This window comes from Pteropus medius, unplaced genomic scaffold (assembly GCF_902729225.1).
Source record: "Pteropus medius unplaced genomic scaffold, Ma_sr-lr_union100, whole genome shotgun sequence".
NCBI classification, from domain to species: domain Eukaryota; kingdom Metazoa; phylum Chordata; class Mammalia; order Chiroptera; family Pteropodidae; genus Pteropus; species Pteropus medius.
In genome coordinates, this window is record NW_024340698.1 from 7824033 (window position 1) to 7843917 (window position 19885).

General features: G+C 37.4%; 1 pseudogene; it reads left to right on the forward strand.

Moving 5' to 3' along the window:
* Nucleotides 1-3125: 3125 nt before the first annotated feature.
* Nucleotides 3126-3244, forward strand: LOC120613430 (uncharacterized; annotated as a pseudogene).
* Nucleotides 3245-19885: the final 16641 nt, after the last annotated feature.

Consider the following 19885-nt stretch of genomic DNA (forward strand, 5'->3'; position numbering starts at 1 on the left):
GATTTCATTATGATCTTGGGCTGCAGGTGTTTGTAACTCTATTATTGCCATTTAGTCTAGAGGGGCCTAAGCTGAAATATCTTGTGTCCTGGTCTTCCATAGCAGCTGGAACTTTATTTATGTCCCTATTATTGCCTTCTCTGTGTTAAGGAATTGGTTACTCACTGGGCTGTGAGACACTCCTACCTAGCTACACTCACCTATGTACCACCCAGCATAGTGTGTACCCCTTTCCTCAGAAATTATCTGAAATTCTGTTCTGGATGGTGAGGATTTTGTAAGAGATTGAAGGATTAGGTGAACAGATAGCTAGTGACATTTGGGGTATTGCTATTAACATGACTCCATTTCAGAATACCTCTTCAAGATTGTAAGGAGAGTCTGATCAGGAAGTTTGTGTCTTTTTTTCCATGAGAGCAAAGAATTTTGTAACTAGAGAAGTCTTTAGGAATATGAATGACCTCAAGGGTAGAGTAATAACTGTTCCCATTTATTAAGGGCTTTTTTTTTTTTGGAGGAGGAGGGGTGCCAGTTTCTGTACCGTTTACTATTTGTAGCATCTCAATCATTACATCTCCTGTTGGTAGAGGATATCACCAACTCGAGTAATGTTCTTTGAGGTTCCACAGCTAAGATTTAGATTCTGACTTGGAGTCCATGTGTGACTGACCCAGACCCCACACGCTGAATGACTAGTTTCCACTGATTCTAGAAATAAGGAGATGGTTTCAGCAGGTAGAGAAGACCTGTACCTCTGGGCTATTTTAGAGCTGAAAGCAATGAATGCCAGAACAGCTCCTTTTTACCGGCACGGAGCTGGGCAGTCTCCCTGAGTTTCTTACCTCTCTACCTTTTACTATACATGTAGGTTATACTCAGTCAAGTGTCCCAAATTTTGAAAATATCTTTTGTCTTCACTAGTCACTTTATCTAGACCTTGTACCCGGGTATCATTTTAAGAGAGTGTAAAGTTGACGCAAAGGACTAAATTTAATTATGAATCATCAGATGGCAGGGAAAGCCAGCAAGAAGATATTGGAGTGCATCCCTGTGTGTGTCTATGTGTGTTTCTTTAAGTGACCTGTGTGAGCACCCATTTTTATTCCTTAAAGGCATATCTACACAGAAGAGAACAGACATTAATAAAAACAAACAAACAACAAACAAACAAACACATCTTCGAGTTGAAGTTTAATAACCGGAGTATGAGCACACTGACCAAAGTGAGAATTCACTAAAGAAAAGCTACCAATTAAAGAGACTTTCAATGTGGGTTAGATCACTAGCAGGACTAGAGAGAATACATTTTCCTCCAAGTTCCCCTGTTCATACTTTTAGTATTTTCCTCATGCTACACACAGGATCCAGAAAATCTGCCACCATTCTGAGGCCCGGTGAAGTGAGACCAAGAGTGAAGCTGAAGACATGTTAGTGAAAATCCCAGATCATCATGTTTCCTACTTGAATGGTCCGAAAGTCCTTTGAGTGACTTTCATAGACTCTATGATAAGCAGTTAACTTCCATCATTTCCCTTCATGCTCGTAGTAATCTGAGGAGCTAGGTGCTATGTTATTTCTCAGAGAAGTTAAGCTATTTGCCTGAAGACACACAATTAGTAAATTTCAGAGCAAAGATTGGAGCACATGTGTGTCTGATTATATAGCTTGTGTGCTCTTATCCACACATCACCCTAGGTTGTCCTGGGACTTATTGAGGGTAAGGAGATGGGGGAAGTTTTGAATATTATTTTTAAAACACGGAAATTAATGAGATTTTTGAAAATAAAAATAGAATATGTCCACTTTATTTTTCCATATAAACACAAATACTTTTAATATTTTGTTGTATTTTCATCTACTCCTTCCTTTGCAGAGTTATGATTAAGTATTTACATATATATTTTTATAAACTCTACTGTGTATGTAATTTTCTGTTTTTACTCGACATATTGTAGCATTCATTCTGTTATTTTATTTTTGTAATCTGAATTTTCCATTTCTTTTAAAAAATAGCATTGTATTCTTTCTGATTACAAAAGTAGTTTATTTCTTACTGAAGAGAATATGAAATTCAAAAAGGCACAAAGATGATAATAAAGAATGAATTCTAATTTCACCATGCAGAGAGAACCACTTTAATCCATTTTTTTTATTTTTAATACATTTAAAAATATTTTGATATATTTTCTTTCGGTCTTGTTTTCCTTTAGGTATACACATATTTTTCCTTCAACAAAATTGTAATAATGTACACACAATATTTTGATTATGCTTTTCTCACTTAATATTATAAATAGTTTCCTATGTCATTAAAACACCATTTTTAATGCTTATGTGACACTATGGCATATAAAGAAACATCATTTATTTAACTTATTATCAAATTTTGAAACTTTAGTTTCCTTCCAGTTTTTTTTCATTTAAAAATACTATTTCAATAAATATTTTTTTCAACTAAGCCATTTCCAAGTTTCTGATTATTACCTTAGGATAAGGTTTTAGACAGTGAATTACTGGGCCAAAGAGTATGAATTTGAAAAGACACTTTAAGGATCTTACTAAATTACTTTCAGGAATGGTTGCATCAATTCATTCTCTTATCTGCAAGATGTAAGGGTGTCTGTCCATTTTAATGACTTCATACATTGATTAGATATACAATAAAGCATTGAAGCATTTACTATTTCCAATCCATTCTTATTATAAATAAAGCTGCCATGAACATCTCTGCAGCATGGCTATGGAGGCCCCAAACCTGGATTGAATTCCAGGTTCACCTACAGGTTATGTGTGACCTTGCACATTTGAGCCTCAATTTTTTCATCTGTAAAATGTAGAAAGAACAGGTGCCTCAAAACATTGTGATATTAATTGACTAATCATTAATTCAATCAAAATGTCACATGTCATTGCCTTTACTTTGCATTTTGACTTTTCTTCAGTTTCCCCCATTTAGCAAAATGATTTGATCTATATCCTGTTGTGATTATATGATCTCTAATCTTTTTTCAGCTCTGAGTTTTTGTGAATTAAAATGAAGAATGTTGCAGCAATCACAGACAAAATTAGCTTACTAATATTTTCTTATTCTGTTTTGGCTATCAGAATATGTTTAAGAATATTTCTTCTACAGCCATGCTACCCTGAACATGCCCAATCTCCTCTGATCTTGGAAGCTAAGCAGGGTGGGGCCTAGTTAGTTCTTGGATGGGAGACCACCTAGGAAGACCGAGTGCTGTAGGTGTTAAAAAAAAAAAAGAAAGATTTCTTAAAAGGCAGAGTGTAGGTTAAGTAAGTGGATTAATTTACTGTATCATGTGAAATCATTTCGTTTTCATTTATCTGAACTCCCAGTTAACGAATGAAAAGTAATCAATGTAGAAACTTCAAATATAATAAAGGTAAGTTGTCATTTACTAAAATTCTGATGTGTTTGTAAAACTTCATCTATCTTACTTGTCTCCTTTAGCTACTTTCCACAAAATTGATTTAAATATAATGTGCAGAAAGCCAGTACTTTGACTATGTATGCTAAATAAGCATTACCCAGTGAATGCCCAAGCAGAATGCAACAAAAGCCTAGGAAGTGGGGAGTTGTCTCTTAACTAGATGGTCTTGGGAGCTGCCGGAAGCACAGACCTGCTTCCACTACCGAGGTTAATCCCTCTTCTTGGTCTTCTGTTAGAGGGCACTTCCTGAGGCTTTTTCTTTTGTCTCTGAACTCAAGGAAGCCTGCTGCTTGTTTATCCCAGTGTGTCCTAGACCCTGTGGCATCCACATCACCTGAGGTGAGTGTGTGTGTGTTTGTGTGTGTGTGTGTGTGTGTGTGTGTGTGTGTGTGAAAATATAGATCCTTAGACCCAACTGCTCAGATATTTATAAGTGGTGTAGGACCTGCGAGTCAGCATTATAACAAGCTTTCTAGGTGATTATGATGCAACACATACACAGACCAGCATGTGGCAGCCATTGACAAACCACAAATTATGCAGATGGATAAAGTGAGGCGAAGAAAGACTGAATGGACTTGCTAAAGATCATATAGCTATGTTTCCAATCAGGATCAAAACAATTCTTTGTTTCTTCTGTTTGATAATGAATGAGGTAGCTGCAAAATTGTTGAAACTTGAATGTGGAGATGCAACCAGAAGCACAACCTTCTAGGAGAGACTAAATGAGAGAAAGTTCTGGGATGGGGGAGGAGGCAGAAACAGTGTTTAACATTTCACTTGACACTATCTGAAAAAATTATGTCCATCTAATTTTGCTTCTTTGGATGCCTGGCCTAAATTCCACTTTGGCCAGCTTTCCCCACCCTATTTTGAATTTCATAGTTGTTTTTTTTTTTAACTTTTGACAATAATTATTTGGTGTTACTCAATATTAATGAAATATTTATTAAAATGACATAATGACTAAATTCAATATGGTATCCTGAATTAGATCCTGGAATAGAAAAAAAAATAGTGGAAAAGCTTGTGAAATCTGAATAAGGTCTGTAGTTTAATTAATAGTAATTTACCAATATTAATTTCTTGGTTTTGACAAACATACCATTGTTATGTAAGATGCTAACATTAGGGGCAAGTGGATGACAGGTGTGCAAGGACTCTGCAACTTCTCTGTAAATATAAAATTACCACAAAATAAAAAGTTTATTTAAAAAATATTCTTAAGTAAGAACAAACCAGAGCAGTCAATGAAACAAAGACAAATTGCTAATCAAAGTACTGATTTTCTCACACTGTGGGAAAAATCTTTTAGGGAGATGATTAATTGGTTTGTGTAAGAAAGTTATTTAATAAAAAAAAAGCCTTTAATATCCAAGAAGATAACCTGGCTGAGTTGGGGAGGAGGGTGCAAAAATCAAATGGTGATTTTCTTCCTTGATAGCATATTCTGTTTTTGCAATTTTCACTAAAGTAATTGCTTTCCTTTTAAGTAATAAAAAAAAAAACTGGAATAACCTCATAATGGGGTTTATATACAGTAGGCTAAAGTGGATAAATAGTTTAAGCTGAAATACAGCTATGTTACTTATATGATTTCTATAGAAGCAAATATTTTTTAAAAGTAATATTTTGTAAGGTTAGTCATCTTCATTGGGCTGCATTGTACTACTTGGAAGAGGTACCTGCACTCCATGTTGTAGAATGTGAGGGGATTCAAAGGTCTTCAGATCTCATGTACCCTTCTCAACTTCCTGCTACAGTACCTAAAGCATCCCCATGGTTCATTCCCTCATTCAATAAACATTTACTGAGTAGATTAATCATAACAACTAAAGCCTAAGGAATAATTATTATGGGCCAGGTGATTTGCATAAATTCTTTTAATTCTCATAACAACGACATAAAGTAAAGATGAGTTATTAGCTTTGATTCTACAAATGGGGAAACTAAGGCTCAGACTGTTTAAGAAACTTGTCCGAGGTCAGACAGGAAGTATATGGCAAAGCTGGATGTTAAGCCTGGTTCTGTCTGACTGAATGGCTGGTACTACAGTGAACTATGCCACAAGGACAGAAGGTAAATGGTGAAGACGGGATTTTGTCTGTGCCAGTGGGAGTTGGGAAGCAAGGAGCAGCATGGTTGGCTGGAGTCATAGATTTGAGAGTCAGCCACAAAATGTTGGTCATCTAAATCACGGGAAAAGAAGACATCTCTGATGGAGAGGAGAGAGAAGGTGAGGACAGTCTTGAAGATGCCCACATGTAGGTGGCAGGAGATGGAGGATAGGTTTGTTAGAGAGTAAGTGGAGGCCAGGAGAGGTAAATATTAAGAATACTAAGTGGGCAGAGAATTTTAAGAAGTCATCAAATGCTTCTGAGAGGTCAGATATGATGGAGAATTAAGAAGCAGTGGCATTTAATAATGAGATATTCACTTGCATCATAGGAAAGCAAGCCAGTATAATTGGGGAATTGTGACCAGACTCAAAGAAGTAAGGAGTCAGAGGTCAATGAAAAAAGAAAGGGAGCAAGGGCAGGGTGCTTATTCCATCAGTTTGATGAGGAAAGTAAAGAGAAAGGAAGGACGGTGCCATTTAGGAGATCTTTTGAGTTTGAAAAGCTCTGAAAGGTGGAGCAAGTTCATTCACTAGAGCGAGCTAGGTGCCAGGACAAAGGCAATTACAAGGCGAAACATGAGCATTGAGGAGGAAGTGTTACCTGTGGTATATGTGATATATATATATATATATATATATTTATATATATATATATATATATATATGCTCTTTCTATATATATATATATATATATATAAAAACATGTTATCTGGTGTATGTTATATATATATACATATATATATAATATATATATGTATATATATATATAGAGAGAGAGAGAGAGAGAGAGACAGAGAGAGAGACAGAGAGAGAGACAGAGAGAGAGACAGAGAGACAGAGAATAGAGTGGAGGGGTTCGTTAGAGAAACTCACAGAGATTGTGTGGTGGTGGTATGTGAGCTAAGTCTGTACTGATGTATTGGAATCCCCATTTATAGACTGTTTTCACTACCCTAGGATTTATCTTTCTCTAAAACCAAGTCCAAACTTAGTGGCATAGGAAGCTTTTTAAAATATGGTCTGAGACGGACTATGGGACTCTTTTGGTTATGTACTGAATTTCTCTTAGTATTTTCAGAACTCTTTCACAGTTCCTTTTCTTTGCACATTCCCATCACCTGCAATGCTGTTTTCAGCTTAGCAAGGTGACTCTTGTCATTCTAGTATCCAGAGCAAGAGAAAACACCTTAGCAAAAACCCACGGAGCTCTCTGGAGCTGCCACTATTTCTCCCTGGTGCAGACACAGGCTGGTGAGCTCAGTGAGTATGGTTCATTCTCTGTCTTCTAACTGATCTGATGGGGTATGGTCCTGCTGCCCAGGTCTTTTCCATGGATAGATTGCTCCTGAAAATATACTCACTTCCATCTGCAGAAATTTTGAAGCCCTTTATCTTCAACCTTCCAACACCAATCACTGTGGGGAAACTGAGGTAGAATGATGTTTTCCTCTGGTTTTATCACAAGTAGGCAAATTATAATTTTCTGTTAAGATTTACCCAAACCTTAAACTCTACATTTTGTTCTTTCTTTCGAAAAATGCCTTTGAATAATTAAAGTAAGATTTTATCCTTGTTGACAACAACAACAACCACCACCACAAAAATCCTTTTAATCTTTAATCTTGCCCATTAAGCCTTTCCTGAATGAATGCAAACCTTTAGACTAAGGCCTATTGCCCTATCCATTTCAAACTTCAATTCTAGGTACCTCATTATGTCTTCCTCAGAGTTTTCTGCAGTAGAATTACAGCAAAACAAGTTAATTATTATAGAATTGATATGATAGACCTAGAAGAAGATGGCCGGAAAGAAACCTTTTGAAGGAATACTATTCCACATTGTAACAGGTTCACTGCTGTTAAAAATTAGTATACAAAGGTTCCCAGAATTGGGTGAATTACATAAACGCTAATGTCAACATTGGACACCATTTAGAAAACATATAAAGAAGGATTTTCTGTTTTTAAATGTCAAAACCATTTCTCATCCATGAGGTAATAAATTTTCACTTTTCTTTTCACAAATATAGTACATTGTTAGCACTACTGAAATCATAATTGATTTCACAACTATGAAACCATGGGAAACCAAAGAACCTTTATTATAAGATAGAACTTGAAAATATGAATAAGACACCACTTCCCCAAGAACCACAACATCAATAGATGACTATAGCATATGGAACTGAATCATGCATTTACTATATAATCTTGGTTTTGGATGAGTGCCAGATGGCAATAAAGTAGGTCTTAAGTGACCATCAAGGGCTCAAATGGGTTGCTTAGTAAAAAAAACATTGTGCTTTCAATTAAATGTCAAAGACAATTACATGGGAAACATCAGAGCATCAGAAGTAGGGCAGAAGGATTACATTTCACTATCCTAACACTCCATTACCAAATTTCCCATCTTTTGGAGTTTCGACAGAAACTTAGTTGTTCCAGGAAAGCATAACATTCCACATTCGTGGAAAGGCACAATGAAAGGGGTTCAGAGTAAATGTCACTTTCCAGATAATATGTGGGTAATTTAAGGTCATGGAAGTGTGAAACAGCAGGATTCTTCTGTTTTTGATACCTCAGCCAACATCTAGAACTCTGTTGAAACTCTTGAACCTGACCACTATTCTTATGAAATATTCCAACAATCATGTTTCTTAACTGCAGAATTGACAAATCTTTTCTTTGCCATTTTCATTGGTCTGTTCCCCCTCTACCCTGCCATTCTCATCAATCATCAGTAATTGATGAGGTGCCTAGGAGCTATGGCAAATTCTGGCTGTAGTTGTTGGGTATCATGGCTGTGGTCCCCTGGTGGTTTAAAGAGCTCAACTGTTTGCCTTCTGAATTCATTCTAGAGCCAGCACAATCTTTGTTCACAGTTATACCTGCTGAGGAGCCTTGGAAAGAGGCTTTACTTATATGGAAATCAGAAGTTTGTCCACTACTCTCAGAGAAACCAAGAAGTGGATTCTTACTATGACCAGTTCAAGGTCAGTCAAGACAAACCTACGAAGAAAGGCAGATTTGTCTTTGGAGTTCCTCTGTTCATCCTTTAGGGGCCCCCATCTTTTCTCTTCTGTGTCCTAGGCCCAGATACCATAGAAAGCAACTTAAATTATCGAGCCATATTCCCCATACTCTTTCAGGGAATACTAGACTAATGAGATATTAATAGGTATTTTGTGAACAATTTACTTCCTATAAAGAGGAAACTCTTTCTAATGTGCTACATCCCTCTATGGGAGATGTACAATGCCAATCAGCTCTAAAGATTCTAAGACGCCCTGACATTACAAGTACATATTTATTTTACTTTATTTGTAATTTATTTGTCGCAATCCTTTTTTTTTTGATTAGGTAATAAATATATGTAATACCAAAAAAAATTGGATAAGGATAGGTAAATCTTCCTCTGACTTCTAGGCTTCCTGTTCTACCATGGAGGCAGTCACTGTTATAAACATAGTTATATGCACTCTTTTATTTTTTAGTTTAATTTTTTTCAATTATAAATGACATTTTTGAGGGGATCACTTCATAAATTATATAAATGTCTAAGCACTATGCTGTATACCTGAAACTAATATAATATTGAATGTATTTATTTAACTCAGCTTTTTCTACATTTATTTGACCATGGAGCACTTCCCTTCATGTAACTAATCATGTATTATAAAATTACTATTCCATGGAGTTTAACTATAGGTTAAGAGGAACTTTCCAGGAGACATGCAAGTATTTTGAAGCTACCTGGAAATTTTGTGGGGATTGGCACTTTCTAGATTTGTCATTTCATTTATCTCATCTGTGTAGAAATGTAACTTTAGTTATTTCTCTATAACTGATCTCAACCTGCTTGTGAGCCCCCGTTTCAACTGATGGGGAAAATTACTAAACCTTGTCTCTTTAAGATCACTCAGTATCTCTGGTTTAAAACTTAATCTCTTTGGGGTAATTAATTACTCGTTTTCTTCTGCATTTCGAATTAGTCCATTCAAAGTTCAATATCAGGGCTGCTCTCAATTCTCAAAAATTTTCTCCTACAACCTTCCCTATGATCTTCCCTTTTCCCTCCTCCTCCTCTTCCTGCTCCTCCTTCTTTTCCTCCCTCTTTCTTGCTCCTCCTCTACTTTTTTCTTCCTCTCTTCTTTCCCCTTTTCTCTTTCTCTTCCCACTTCTTTCCCCTGTCTTTTGCTTCCTCTTGAGGACTGTGTCATTTTGCAAGGAGCAACCCCCCTGTATAGGTAAGTGCTTTACCATATTGCATACCAGAGCAGAGTGTCATTGTGAGACCACCGTATCCATCATAAGCATGTGGGAAAATTATGTTAATTAAAATTTCTTTTCCTGCTGGAAAAAGTATAACTTAGAGCTACAATAACAGAGAGTGGATTACTGGACACTCTTATTTTTCCAGGTAGCTGTAAGAAATAAAATTTTACAAATGTGCTTTAATATGGGCAGTAGAGCAACCCCAGCACATTGAATATTGCATGGACATCAGCATAATGCCATGCCATTGCAGGGAATTTGAGAAACACATCATTTTAATTATTTTTCATTTTATTGTAAGAAGCCTTGATCCAATTTATTTATAAAGCTGGTGAAAAGCCTGTATATTGCAAATGACAACAGATTGAACAAAAGAAGATGTAGCTGATTTTTTTGTATAAATACAAATTAAATTAACCTACAGGAATCTGTTATTTATGTGATGCAGTGTCTGACTTCATTTTTCTGTAAAATGCCTGCCGTTTGTGATCAAATTTGTTTTATGTTCTGTGGAATTGTTCAACAAGTAAGTTAACAAACACGATGTTTTAAAAAAAAATATTTAAGGAAGTTGATTTTTTTACAGGCCAGCTGCTACAGCAGATATTGAACCCATGAATTATTGTTACCTTTTCACATAATCTCCTAATAGATCCAAACCTCAGTCATCAAATGGAGATGAAGCTGCTCACTGGTGGTTCTGTTTTTTTCTCCCCTAAAATATAATTCCTCTTTTAACAGATACATGTTATAAACTAAAATCTAAGAGAATATAACAATCAAAAGGTAGAAAACAACCCATTTTTACAAAATTCAGTAAGTTGTATTGGTTTCTGGAGCTAAAATGTTTTTGCATTCACAAACCTATGCAGTTATCTGAAGGCCATGTGTTTAAAGAGGCAGCATATGAACTGAGAGAATAGAGAAAGTGAGTATCACAAGTCCCAGTCAGACCCAGGTAGATTTGTCACCTGTCTAACCAATTATTGGACAAGGATGCCAACAACTGAGATCTTCATTATCTGCCAGCAAAACAAAGACTTGAAACTGACCTTCTGAGTAACGTTCTTACCTAGAATAATGTTTAAGTATTTTTCTAAAAGCTCTGGAGCCTGAGCTAGATCTGATAATCAACACAGAAAAAGTTGACTACCCAGACTTCAGGTTCAGAGTACCCTGTGTGCTCATCCCAGCTCTGTAACTGGCTGGCCCTGTGAACTTGAGCAGGTAGTTTAACTTCAATTTTGTCATTTTAAAGTGGGGATAATAAGGGTGTTTATTGTTGTGAGACCAGATTTAGGTAAGAAACACAAAGTCCTTAGCACTTAAGAATATCTCAATGTTTTAGCTAGTGGATGGAGTTGGAGAGTAGCATGGGAATCCCCAAATCTTATATGTGGATCTTTAATAAACTCCAGAACACAAGGTTAATTTTGAATTATTTAGAGCCAATACAAATATGATTCACTCTGAAGATGAACCTGGGCCCCTTCCTGAATGAGAAGGCAGTCCCAGTTCTACACATTGAGAAGACATAAAACCTAAATAACAAATAGTCTCATTTTTACTGTCTCTGATAACTTAGATTAATTTTGGACCTGGTGTCTGCGCATGGGTTTGAGGTAGAAGTTGGAAACTCCCTGAATTTGATTGTAAAATTTATATTTGTGTTCATTTTTTTTCCAGAGAAAGCCCTTGGGTTTCATCAGATTTTCAAACTTGGGTGCTTTTGTAACCCACCAAAGGTTGAGGAGGGCTACCCTAATCTCTTGAACAATCATTTGCTTCCTGCCTTGAGACTTTATTCGGGGATCCAGATTCCTTTATTTTTTCTTCATCTCCAGCCTCGTTGTCTGTTCAAGCTTAGACCTTTCCATTCTCTCTACATCAACCTTGCCCCCATCTCCAACCTGCCTTCTCACAAAAACCACTCTTCAAACTGCAGTGTTTTATCCTACCATGCTTATTCTGCTCCTGTGGCTCTAGCAAACTGATCTCTGCCACCCCCACTTATTTAAACTGACAGAGACGTCAGAGGACTTCTTTCCTGTGTGTAATTACTTGGACAATCTAGATTGGTAAAATAGTCGATTGTACCCATATTTCAAGAAGGCATTGTGGTGTTGGCTCACCCCTATAGGCATGTAATTACATGGCTTTATTACAGAACTCCAGAAAAGGCCTTTGAAATGGAGGATATTCACTCACTACTCTGCCTGCAATTTTGTACCCAGGGAACAATCTGTTTTAACTAAAGATCCTGATCCATGTGCAAATGTACATGGAGCAAGGAGGATTATCACTCACACTATAGTGTTAATGAAGGATCTGAGTGTAGGTTTTGGGAGGATGAAAGAAGGAAAAAGGAGGGTATTAAGCCCATGAGTAGTGGAAGTAAGGAAGTAGATTCACAGGGATGTGGGAGTGGAGAGTGGAGTGAAGCAACAGAGCATAAACTTGTAACTTTTCACGTTTTCACAGGGTCCATTTAGACCTGGGTTATCGCTATAAACGTGTTGTAATTATGAGTGCTTCCTGCTTTGTCCCTTCACCTTATCCATGGCAACAAAGAACAAGAGAGATAACAAGGGGCCACTGATATCTAGCTCTAGCTGCCTTTTTGAGAACAGAGGGAAAGGAGGGATGAACTCATGTTTATTGAGCTCCTGCTTTTGGCCAGTTACCAAGAATGCCCACATCATCTCAGCATTACTTGTTGGAGAGGGCTGAAATAACTCACTGAGTTGAACCACGACATGCTGGGAGATCAGGGAAACTAAGCCAAAGGAAGATAATTAGTGAGAACCAGCCAAAAGGCCTAAAGGAATCTCACTTAGCCTGTCCCCTTTATTAATATCTCCCTTTCAACAGTTATGGAAGCTAAGAATCAGGGTACTCGACTCCCCTAAGATCACACAGCTAGTTTATGGTAGAGCTGGGTTTGAGTTCTCTTCTGTCCAAGAGAAGACACACATCCTTCTTGTACCAACATGGCATGTAAAAGAGAGACAAAGAGGATGCCTGACTTTGGTTAGTCATATATGTAGGCGGACGTCAGGCATTAAATTACGAAAACGTATATTTTCAGAGGAACTCAAATAAGAAAGGCAACACCATGGGGTATAGTGTCTCATTCCTCCTTGAAAGCTGACAATATGGAAAAGAGGAAGGAAAGAAAAAGAAAAAAATCAAGGCAGCTGAAAGTCATATATTCTGGAGAGCTCAAAAGATAAAAACGATAGTCTAGTTTGGAATTTATCTTAATAGCAAGACTCAATCAATGGAAAGTGGCAGATGGAATAATTTAAAGTTCAAGTTTCCTTTTTATTTCTTTGTATAAAAGAGAACCAACTTTATGATTGTTTTTTTTTACTCAGCTGTAATATTCAGCTGCATAAAGAAGATTGAACACCAAATACGACATTAATATATTATTTACATCTTTCTTTTTTCATATCTTACATATTAGTTGTAAAACCATCCAGAGAGACTGATAGCTGTAATATATTACAGTTTTTCAACTTCAAATTAATTTCATAACAGCACAGTAGAGCCAGATAGTGTCTGCTCCAAAAAAGTAACTCGAAGTAGGTGGTACTCTTTTTCTTTGCTCTTTTGAAACCTTGGGTCTGTTTTATTATTATTATTATTATTATTATTATTATGTAACCTATCTAGACTTTATCTCTTTATTATCTATTACCTGCTTCAGTAATTATCACCTCCTATGAAATGTCCAAACCTCCAGCAGATAGATGGAGTGCCTCTCTGCAAGTGCTCCCAGGGCAAGCTACACAAAGCATAAAATGAACAGAGAAATTGTGTGTGAGCTGTGAGAGCCATGTCTCCAAAATTACCTTTTCACATCCAGAGTTCCAACTTGAGTCAGTGGCCTCATGTAGACATAACCTAAGCCAATGACTACATGAGATTATAAATCAAGGTGATGTCCAGTGACTACAAAAGCGTGAGTCCTTTTATCCCCCAGCCAAACTCCATGACCTGAGGTGGGAGCACTCTTCCTTATTCCTTCTTCTCCACCACTTGGGGGAAGGGGTGGTGAAGAAAGGGACCTGGCACCTTCTTTTCTCACTTGATTCTCAGGATCCCTCTAGCTGCCACAATAAAAGGATCAAAAATGAATTCCATTCTTCCATTTCTTTCCTCTAGAGCTGTGCTGTTCAATATAGTAGCCACTATCCACATGTGGGCATTTAAATTTAAATCACTTAAAATTAAAATGAATAAAAATGGCTTGTAATTAAGTTAGGTTAAAATTTAATTCCTCAGTCACAGTAGCCACATTTCAAGTGCTCAGTAGCCATAGGTAGCTAGAGGCAATGGTATCAGAAAATGAAGATGAAGAATATTTCCATTGTCCCAGAAAGTTATCTTGAACAGTTCTGCTCTAGATCCCAAATGACTCTGATATTGATGGAGGAGCAGCATATTGATTAGTTGCAGTGAGAAGGGAATATATTTTATAATGGAATTTGCAGGGACAAATGTTCATTGTTTTGGTATGCTACAATGCTCAATGAAGAGAACATCTTTAAATCTCTGGTTTTCTGCAGCAGTCTCAGTTTTATAGGCATATACAGAAAGAACTTAGGGTACTCTTTAAAAATCTTTAATACAACCACATAAAGTAAAATAAAAAATGAGGTAGAGAAAGCAGAGCAAAAGAGTTTCAAAGGATATAAATGCATAATTACATCTCCAGATTTAAATTCAGAAAATGCTTTTAAAAGAGAGTGTCTTAATTGTTTGATTTAGAAAATATGATCACTGAGCTGTAAAAATAATTTATTATGATTAATAATAATAACAATCTAAAGTTCATATCTTGGGTTAATTTTTTTTATTCATTTAGCAAATATTTTTAAATACCTGCTATGTGTCAGACACTCTTTTAGGTCTTTGGGATATATCAATGAACCAACAAAATCCCTGACATGAAGAAGCTTGTATCTTAGTAAATAAAAATAGAACATAAACAATAAATATCATAAATTAGTAAATATATGGAATATTTGGGAGTGATAAGTTTCATGAAAATATAGAACACAGTAAGGAACATCCATGGTGCTTGGTTGTAATGTAATGTTAGTGGGTCTGGTAGGCACAAAATAATGACCTAAGCTGGTCAAAATTTATGTATATACACATAATTCTATCATAACATGTGTTGGTAAGGATGTGGCAAGCAGGGTACTCTCATACAATATTCATGGGATTGCCTTAATGGAGGGTAATATAGTAATATCTATCACCCTTGGTCATAATAATTCCAATTCCAGGTTTCTGTATCAGTCAGAATAGGCTTGATTACTTTGTGTTAACAAAGAACTCCAAAATCTTAGTGCCTTATAACAAAAAAAAATGTTTACTTCTATATGTATACATGTTCGCCAAAAGACTTGTTCTGCACAATATAGATGAATCTTACAAACATCATGCTGAGTGAAAGAAGCTGACATAAAAGAGTGGATATTGCATGTGGTAGGCAGAACTCTCAGACAGCTCTTCAAGATTCCTGGACCCTGGTGTACACATACCCTCCACTAGTTATTTAGTCAAACACCAAACTTGGTACTACTATAAAGGAATTTTGCAGATTCAATTGAAGTCCCAAGTCAGTGAACTTCAAGGTAGGGAAAATATCCAGGTAGGCTTGACCTGATTAAATGAGTTCTTTAAAAGAAGAGCACATTCTTTGCCTACTTGCAGAAGAGGGAATCAGAGAGTTGAAACATGAAGGAAGTTAACATGAGAGAAATTCTCTGTTGCTGGCTTTAACATAGAAGAGGCCTTGTGACAAGAATGTGAGTGGCCAGTAGTTGCTGAGAATGACCCCTGTTTGACAGCCAGCAAACAAATGAGGACCTCAGTCCTACAACTACGAGTAAATGATTTCTTTCAACAACCAGGGAGCTTGGAAGAGGACCCAAGCTCTAGATGAGAGCTCAGCACTTGCTGACATCTTGATTTCAGCTCTGTAAGGTTCTGAGAAGAGAATCCAACCACATTATGCCTGGAATTTTGACCTATAAAAACTGTGAGATGATAGATTTGTGTTAAGCTGTAGAGTTTGTGGTAATTTGTTACACAGCAACATAAAACTTGACAGGGTAGGTAGATAGGTAGATATGAGCTGGAAGGAGAGGGACAATAAAGGATTAATGAGGCCCTGAGACCAGCTCAGCAGAAGAATATATACAAGCAGATGTCTGCCAGGCTTTTGGAGCCTTCCTCATTCTCCCAAGGACAGAAGTCAGATAGGCAGGCAAGAGACTTAGTAATGCCTGGTGCTTTCCTCCCTGCTCCCATATCCTCACCCCGCACACTCCCTTCCACCCCCATACCCATAAGTTAACTGCAAATGACCATTATATGACCTTATTCTGGGGTCGCTTGACTGATATGGGCAAAATTAGTTAACAAGCACATACCCTCAGAATTCCCATGGAACAAGCATATATATGACTTTCCATTTATGGGCACACACTATGCATGCCTAGGCCAAGAGTAGGAGGGTCTGAGGGAGGAGTATAGAATTCGTGACATTCAAGATAGCAGGGACAGAAGGAGAACAAAGAAACCCTATGGCCAATATAAATTCTGACCCTCAACTTCTCAGGGTCCTCAATCCTCCCAAGTGTACTTTGCTTAATAAATCAATTTTACTTGCTGCTCCTTGTCTACTATCTTTCTTCTCCAAGCCTCCGACCTCCATGCAAATCTTTCCTAGGGGATCCAAGGACTGAGCTCTGACTCTCACAGGATGCAGACACTTGATTGCTGGTAACAAATTGATACACTTTTTGATTCGATGCACACACACACACACACACACACACACACACACACACACACAGGCAAAACTAATTTATGTTGATATGTCAGAATAGTAGACACTTTGTTGGGGGTTCATTGACTGGAAAGGGGCTCAAAAGAGGCTTTTGGGGCAATGGTAATGTTGCTTGATATGAGTGCTGATTACAAGTGGGTTTAGCTTATAAAATTTGATTAAGCTGTACACTTATTTCATGTTCTCATATTATACTTCAACAAAATATTAAAACATACATACAAAACATACATTGATTACACTAGGGGAAGGGAATGAAATTGTATGGGGGTCAAGAGAATTGTTGTGTTTTCTATAATGAACTTTTTAAAAGTTTTCAGTCATGAATTACTTGGATAATTAAAAATGTGAAGATAGGATAGTAAAGCATATGTATAGAGCCAATGATTTATCTAAGAAAAATAACTCTTGGCCAGAGTGGACGCAGGCATTCACCAGGATTTGTAGGACATTAAGAAAAATCCAGCCATCACTCTTGCTTTGTTCAAAAACAAGAACTGCCATTCATCAAATACCTATTCTCTGCCAGGTCCCGTAAAATGTGTTACATACATTATCCCTCTAATTTTTCTTGAATACCTTATAAGGTAGCTGATTAGTATCATTTCCATTATACAGAGGAGGAAACTGAGGCTCTGGAAGTACTTGCCTTAGGCCACACAGCTAATAAGGAGTAAGACTGAGACCCAAATCCCGGTCTAACTCTGAAGAGCATATTTTTCCACTACAATTGCCTGCTCCTCCAATGGTCTTATTGAGCCTTAGGCTGCCATAAATCAGGATCTTATGATTTATTCATTCATTTTAAGACTGTGCTTTAAGGAAGGGAATCCTCTGAGTCCCTCACACCTTGGTAGAGGTAACACTCGAGGTGTTCCTCAGGTTTCTTCCTTCCCCTTTGGGTGTTGAGGCACACCTCCAGGTGTGGGTGAGAAGTCTGGAAGAATGGGTCTGATATAGAAAGGAAGATGTTGTGTCCCAGATAGGGTTGACTTGGACATTTCTCAAAGTTCTCGAAGGAACGCTGGCTGTTTAGGGTGCCTCAGTCTCTTCCTGGGGGCTTGGCTCAGCCTAGCTTCAGGCTATAGGCTTTGTGACGTAGATTCCAGCTTGCTCTCAGTGTGACCACGCTGTATAGAATATTATTCATAACCTTGGTGCAAGCAATGTAGACATGGAAAGTGAAATCCAATCTCTGCCCAGGAGATTCTGATCCTAGAGACACAAAGGCCAAGCCACCCATCAAATTGCAAAAGACTTACAGTGGAGGCAGCTGATTTGAGCCTGGACTTGATACAGAATTCACTTACTACTAGAGGGTGAGCCTGACACCTGACCTGTAGCAATCTCTGCAAAGGCACTCAGGTTACGGAGATAAAAGAGCAACCTGCAGCACTGACCTAGAGCATTTGCAGCGGACTTCTGAGACAAGAAGGGCAGGAAAAGGACTTGCTCAGAGCATTGTATTTATTTGGCTTTCAAGGAGTTCTAATATTCTTTTACATAAAGAATGGTCTGTAAATATTCCTAAAAGAGATTCCTGCTTTTTCATTTCAGATCAGTTTTGAGAGTATTGGGGGAAGACACAATTCAGCTTGAATCTCTTACTCTCAGTTTTTAATTTATTAGGCTACAAACTCTACTATATAATAGAGCATAAAGGAGGCTTGAAGAATAAAATAACATCTTTATTGAATTTTTTATATTATACTAGTACTCCCTTATTGTTTGATGATTCTGGCTATATCAGCTATCCAGTTTTTGGTAAAGTTAGTGTTGAATAAAAAACATTACTACTCAGCCATAAAAAAGATGAAATATTGTTATTTGAGATAATGTGAATGGACCTTGAGGGTATTATGCTATGTGAAATAAATCAGATGGAGGAGAAAAAACGTATGATTTCACTCATATGTGGAATAAAAACAAAAACAAATGAACAAAGAAAAACAAAACAAAAACAAACCTATAGATACAGACAACAGATTGATGGTTATTAGCAGGGAAAGGGGATGTGGGGAAGGTGAAATGGATAAAGGGGGTCAAAAGTATGGTGATGGATGGAAACTAGATTTTTGGTGGAAAGCACGCTATGGCGTACACAGATATCGAGTTACAATGCTGTACACATGAAAGAGTGATGTCAGAAACGTGAAAGGGAGACATCCCCAAATCTCTCCTTTTGAAACAACAATAAGCTGAACATCTAAAACTCAACCCAAAACACCCAAACTGCACACCAGCACGTTTGAATGTGAGATCTGCACATAAGAGCTACCACAGGTCAGAACTCCGGGAGTCTAGCAGTAGACTGGGAGAAACAAAGAAGCTGCCTCTCACAACCTAAATGCACTGCAGTAGAAGGAGAAGAGGGGAAGGTGTGACGGGTTCCCTGAACAGCCTTGCCTGGGAGAGCTGTGAGCTCCACGCGGCCAGTGTCAGGGCCCAGGCATCAGGGCAGAAAACAGAGAAATGGGGGCTGCAGAGAAATGGGGACGGCAGAGAAACAACAGTTGATTATTACCAGCCCCCATCCTCCAACTCAGAGGGCCAGTTCCCACATATCCTCTGAGACCAAACACCATGGAGCCCCAGGAGAATCTGAGCAAATGCTACCGAACTGTCGCTAATACTGACAGGGAATGAGACTGAGTGTAGGGAGCATGATTGAATATCTATAAGCAAAAAAAGCATTATTAAGACTTTATATAAAGCAGGGATGCAAGAGGCTTAGATGCCACCTACTGGAAACCAAAAGAAAAAGGCCTTCATTACAACATGCTAAAGAGATACCTTTATATAATAAATCTTTCTGGAAAAAAAAAAAAGCAGAATATACTTCCATTAATGACCAGGTAGAGGAATAGTCCATTAAATGCCATCAACAACCAAGGTGACAAGGCAGCTCAGAAAGAAAGCAAAAAATCTCCAGAAAATAAGGTAAAGACATAGAAATATGCGACTTAAATGACAGAGAATTCAGGATGATACTTCTGAAAAAACTCAATGAGATCCAAAACAACTCATATCAACAATTTCAGGAATTGAAAAAAACAACTAGATGAACAGAATGAGTTCTTAAGCAAGGAGATTGAAAACCCACACAAAGAACCAAATAGCACTTCTGGAGATGAAGAACACACTGCAGGAGATGAAAAATGAAATAACAAGC